Below are 6,000 nucleotides of genomic sequence, written 5' to 3'. Positions count from 1 at the left end.
ACATGCCTAAATGCACTGAGTTGCCGCCATTTGATTGGCTGATAAGAAATTAAGTGGTAACGTGCAGTTGGACAGGTGTGCCCAATAAAGTGGCCGGTGAGTGTATGTTGCATGGCCAAAATAATTTGTGTGACTTGTCTGCGACATACTGTTCCTAGACTTTATTACAGTTGTGACTTGACTATCAACAAAATAGCTCAGTCTCAGGCAAGTCGTATTCACATGCAACATGCATTAAGGCTTCTGGTAGCAAAATTTCATATGACTTGCAACTTGCAACCAAAAATCCATCACTTGCGTCACAATAAGGCAACATTCACTAACATTAGGTGCAACATTATGCAATCTTTGTGTTGCACGAACAAAGTCGCTGTGTAGCCCTAGCCGAACACAATTGTGGCACTTTTCTTCCCAGTGTAATTGTAGTTGCAAATTACCATTTTCTTATTTGAAGTAGAACACAGTAAAAAAACAAAAAAAAACATGTTTCTACTTTAGAAACAACACAGGAGGGGACAATATTAGGTCTCTTTCACACTACGTAAAAGTACGGCTGTTGTTGCCACCGTACTTTATGCGCAGGGGGACACTGCCTCTACTTCAATGGGATACCGGCCGGAGCGTATACACATCATATGTCAGTATACACATGTCAGTTTTCTGTGGCCGCAATTCACTAAATTGCGGCTGTAGGAAAACCCTGTCAGTTCACACAATGAAGCGAGCGGCCGCTTGCTTCATTGTGTGCAGTGGCAAGTTCTAATGCGGGCGCGCGCTGATGCGCCCGCATCAGAACACTACGGCCAGAAGGATCATCCGGCCGGTACTTAACTACCTGGCGGGATGATCTTTGCAGAGACCGGCCGTTCCGTGACCCGACCAGGTCACGAAACGGCCGGTCTCATACGTGAACATAGCCTTATACTGTCTGCAATTACAGATCCAGTATAGTACCCATTGATTTCAATGGACCCTTTTACACAACCATAATTGTATGGATCTGTAAAAGGGCCATGATCACCTATCACTAATAAATGGGTCCATGCAATTGTGGAAGGCTATCAATGCATATCCTTAGTGAAGTCCATAAAAGCCTGGCTGTGGCTGCAGACAGAGCTGCAGACGTGTAAATGCGGTCTAAGGCCTTATTGCCTTATTGCCTTATTCGCACATTCCGTGAAGTTGTCTGTGCTCACAGACAATTTTATAGCCCATTGCTATAATGAGTGAGGGTGCATGTATGTGTGAGTGAGGGTGCATGTATGTATGTATGTATGTATGTGTGTGTGAGTGAGGGTGCATGTACACAAGCCTCCACAAGCCTTGAACCTGGTAACAGGGTTTGTGGTAGAAAAGCAAACAGTAGAGGATGCACAACATCACTTACACTGTGTGGTGTGTATCCTCCACTGTCTGCTGCTGTCCCTGAGGTTGAAACAAACAAAACTGACTGAAGTCAAAAGTCCCTTATACTTATCAGTTATTAAATATCATTGGTTCCAAGGTGTGCTCACCGTTTCCCCGTCTGCCACAAGCCGGTGACTTGTACCTTTTATGTATACGTAGCAGGAGCACAAATCACGCATGAGCCCGCAAGAGTAAGGGGGCTTACCCCGAAACGTTGCATCACGACAGAGAGGAACGCCCACTTAGTCTATGCACTCCTAAGTAAAGCCTGAAGCTGTTTATGTAAATAAACCATTCAAATAGAAAAGAAATAAAAGGAGAATTGAAAACAACGAAACGTGAGTCAATCTCTTTGTATGGACACATTAAATAGTCACTACAGTTGCGTATTGATTTGTCCCTGAGGTTGTCCTGGCTGTCGGGTCCAGGGGATGGGGGAGGAGAGGACACGCAGCACAAACCTGCACAGTGTCATCAACAGGAAGGCCCCCTGCAGAGCTTCCTCCACTGCCTGACTATGGCTGTCCTTATCTCAGGTCCAGACCCTGCACAGCCAGGATGTCTGCCAGTGAGGAGACCAGTATCAAGGAGGTTAGTGTATGCATGTGTACGTGCATGTATGTGTGAGTGAGGGTGCATGTATTTATGTATGTGTGTGTTTATGTATGTATGTATGAGTGAGTGTGTATGTATGTATGTGAGGGTGCATGTTTGTATGTGTGAGTGAGGGTGCATGTATGTATGTATGTATGTATGTATGTGTGAGTGAGGGTGCATGTTTGTATGTGTGAGTGAGGGTGCATGCCAGGGCTGTGGAGTCGGTAAGCCGCAGCTCCGACTCCGACTCCTGAATTTTATCAGGTCCGACTCCTGACTCCGACTCCTGCTCCTTCATAAATGGCCGGTCATATACCAGGGGAGTTATTTATCACACTGGCTCAGCAGCTTCTCCCTAATGTCCTACATGATCCTGGGGCAACTTCTGAGGGAATAAGGAAAGATATAAAGCAGATTCTCCTGTGTGTGCAGTGGATGCAGCCAGTCTCCAGCCTCCATGTCCTGAACAACTCAGAACTAGGCTAGATGGAGCAGGTGATCTTTTCCTGCTGACAGTCTTCTATGTTTCTGACTAAATATTCATCATACACACAGAAACACTGCTAACAATGCCAGATAGCTGTAATATAGAGGTCAGCCATAGTGATATAGAGGGGGTCACACATAGTGATATAGAGGTCACACAGTGATATAAAAGGTCATTGTGGGGGCACGCAATGGCACGCACACACACCCACACAGCCTGCTGCAGCCATAGCATACACACACCCACACAGCCTGCTGCAGCTATAGCACTCACACAGCCTGCTGCAGCCATAACACACACACACACACACACACACAGCCTGGTGCAGCCATAGCACACACACAGCCTGCTACAGCCATAGCACACACACACAGCCTGCTGCAGCCATAGCACACACACACACACACAACTTGCTGCAGCCATAGCACACACAACCTACTGCAGCCATAGCAGACACACACACACACACACACACAGCCTGCTGCAGCCATAGCACACATACACACAGCCTGCTGCAGCCATAGCACACAGCCTGCTGCAGCCATAGCACACACAAACACACACAGCCTGCTGCAGCCATAGCGCACACACACACACACACACACACACACACACATAGCCTGCTGCAGCCATAGCACACACATACACACAGCTGCAGCCATTGAACACTAAAGAAAAACACACAATCTTCTCCCTGAGAGAAAACACCACACTGAGGACAGAGGTTACTGCTACACTACTTATGTCTTCTTCTCCTCCTCTATATTACACAGTATATCTTCATATTACACTGCTGCTCATATACAGTCATCCAGCATCCAGGAAGAGAACAGCACAGATCTCCCCCCACACAATGGACTCTTCCAGCTCAGAAACAAGCTGCCAAATAGTGACCGACAACTTTTCCATGACCACCCTTATGTAATAGGGCCAGTGTCCTATTAGAATGTTACTCATAATGTATATTCATGAGCAAAACTTGTAAAATTCATATCAAAATTCAATTCTACATGTCTTAAAGATTTTTTTAAAGCTGGAGTCGGTACATTTTTTTCCAACTCCGACTCCAGCCAAAGCGAGCTCCGACTTCAACTCCGACTCCAGCCAAAACTAGCTTCAACTCCGACTCCGACTCCACAGCCCTGGTGCATGCATGTATGTATGTATGTATGTATGTATGTGTGAGTGAGGGTGCATGTATGTGTGAGTGAGGGTGCATGAATGTATGTGTGTGTGAGGGTGCATGTATGTATATATGTATGAGTGAGTGAGGGTGCATGTATGTATATGTGTGAGTGATGGTGCATGTGTGTGTGTGAGTGAGGGTATATGTATGTATGTGTGAGTGAGGGTGCATGTATGTATGTTTGTATGTATGTGTGAGTGAGGGTGCATGTGTGAGTGAGTGAGGGTGCATGAATGTATGTGTGTGAGGGTGCATGTATGTATGTGCAGTGTCCCAGAACGCAAGGACTACTACTCCTATCGTGCTCATTTCTATCATTTAGTCCATGCTGGTTCTGGTAACTGTGCACACTGCAACTGCTGCTAGTTTTCCTCCGGATATTCCCTGGTTATGTGTATTCTCATGTATATCTTGGTAGCTACTAGCTACCTGGTCGCCAGAGTACGCTAGGCACCCCTAGGTGAAGTCCTGCCACTAGGCTTTCTCATTCTTTCCCCTTTTTCACCTGTGCCTTGGGCGTGGGAGACACACCCCTCATCACACTCACTCTCATCATTCATTCCTGTTGTTTGATTGTCCAGTCTATTCATGTTTGCTACCTTCTAGATTCGCCGAGGTCGGCTCAAACTTGCTAGGGAGGTATGCAGTGTCCCAGAACGCAAGGACTACTACTCCTATCATGCTCATTTCTATCATTTAGTCCATGCTGGTTCTGGTAACTGTGCACACTGCAACTGCTGCTAGTTTTCCCCCGGATATTCCCTGGTTATGTGTATTCTCATGTATATCTTGGTATATATATATATATATATATATATATACTCCTGTGTATTATTATTACCTTGTACAGTGGTATGCAGGGCTGTGGATCACGTGCCAGTGCCCTGTAACCATGGTTCCTCCAATGGCCGACTAGCTCTAGCCAGGAGCAACCATGTGACTTCCCACTTCCTGCTGACAAGGGAGTTCAGCCCCTGCTTTCAAGCAAGGAGGTTGTGTTGCTCTGTCCTCTCCCTCAGAAGGGGACAGAAGCGTCTCTGCAGCCTTTTCACCATAAGAAGAGTGACTGATTCTGCTGCTGCGTTCCAGTAAACGGCTGCCTGCCTATACAAGTGTCCGGAGTCATCTTCTCTCTCATCTGGGTGTCGTGCGGATATATCTCTCATCTCTACAAGTACCCACAGCAAGTATTACTCCCAAGTTTGTCCACCCAGCAACGCTAGTTTCTTCTCATACTACTACTCCCAACATCCGGCACGTATCTCCGCAGCCTATGCAGCATCACTCCTGCACTAACTGTCTAAGCCTGCTATATACCCGGTTGCAACCGGAGGAACTCGTTACTACAAGTTACTTCAACTTTAATAAAACCGCTGTTACTGAACCCTGGCATTGGTGTCTACTAACTGGTGCCCTGACTAGGTGCAGCGAAGAATCGCATGCCCATCATCACCCGCAGATTCCACAGACCGGCCCTACAGCTGTGCTGCCCTCAGGCCTATACCATGACAAGTATAACTCCTGCAGCTGCCCCGGTCATTGCCCGCTCATAACATCAGCACTGCGGAAGTGGCCCCCAGGGGCCAGGGCATCGCATTTTGGCGTCACGAACAGGATCTTACATCACGCGGTGTGTAAGATTTAAATTTTATTATTATCTGCAGAGACTGTGCCCGAATCATCATGGGAGTAATTGAAGTGCCCCAGGCCCTAAACTGTATCCAAGATGGCCGCTGTTTCCTCTTATTCCTTGCTACGCCATACTCCGGGCCAGAGGGGGTTAACTGCCATGCTGTTAAAGCGCGGGAATCGCCCGGCGCTATAGACTTTGCATTGACTGTTCCTGATTGGCCGGCTGCCGCCGCTGACGTTGATGTTGCTGGGCAGATTCTAAGATTTGATCCTCCAGCCTGGCGCTCCTCCCCTTCCTGCTACAAGTTCCGGCCAGTGCGTAGCAAGATGGCGGCTCGGATGGAAGACACGTGTGCCACTGCTGCTGCCGTGTTGCCAGGATATCCACAGCATCTGCCCGAGTTGGATCCCGCTTGCCTGTCAGCCCCGCTCCCATCAGATGACAACAGCTGGGGGTCCGACAAGTCCGACGCTGCCGAGCATAGCCGTCCGGCCAGCCCGATGCATAGTGACCGGGAGTTGGACTCCTTGTCTGACCGCAGTCTGTCTCCGAAACCAGGCCGCTCCAGCGAGTCGGATCTGGCGCTCTCCACAGGAGGGTCGACCTCGCCAGAGTGTGATGAATCCGTGAGTACCGGGGTTCCGGGCGCCCCTCTTCCTGCCTCTAGCAAGGGGGATAACTCTAAGGCCA

Source organism: Dendropsophus ebraccatus, unplaced genomic scaffold (assembly GCF_027789765.1).
Source record: "Dendropsophus ebraccatus isolate aDenEbr1 unplaced genomic scaffold, aDenEbr1.pat pat_scaffold_523_ctg1, whole genome shotgun sequence".
Classification (NCBI taxonomy): domain Eukaryota; kingdom Metazoa; phylum Chordata; class Amphibia; order Anura; family Hylidae; genus Dendropsophus; species Dendropsophus ebraccatus.
This window is presented reverse-complemented; position numbering follows the sequence as displayed.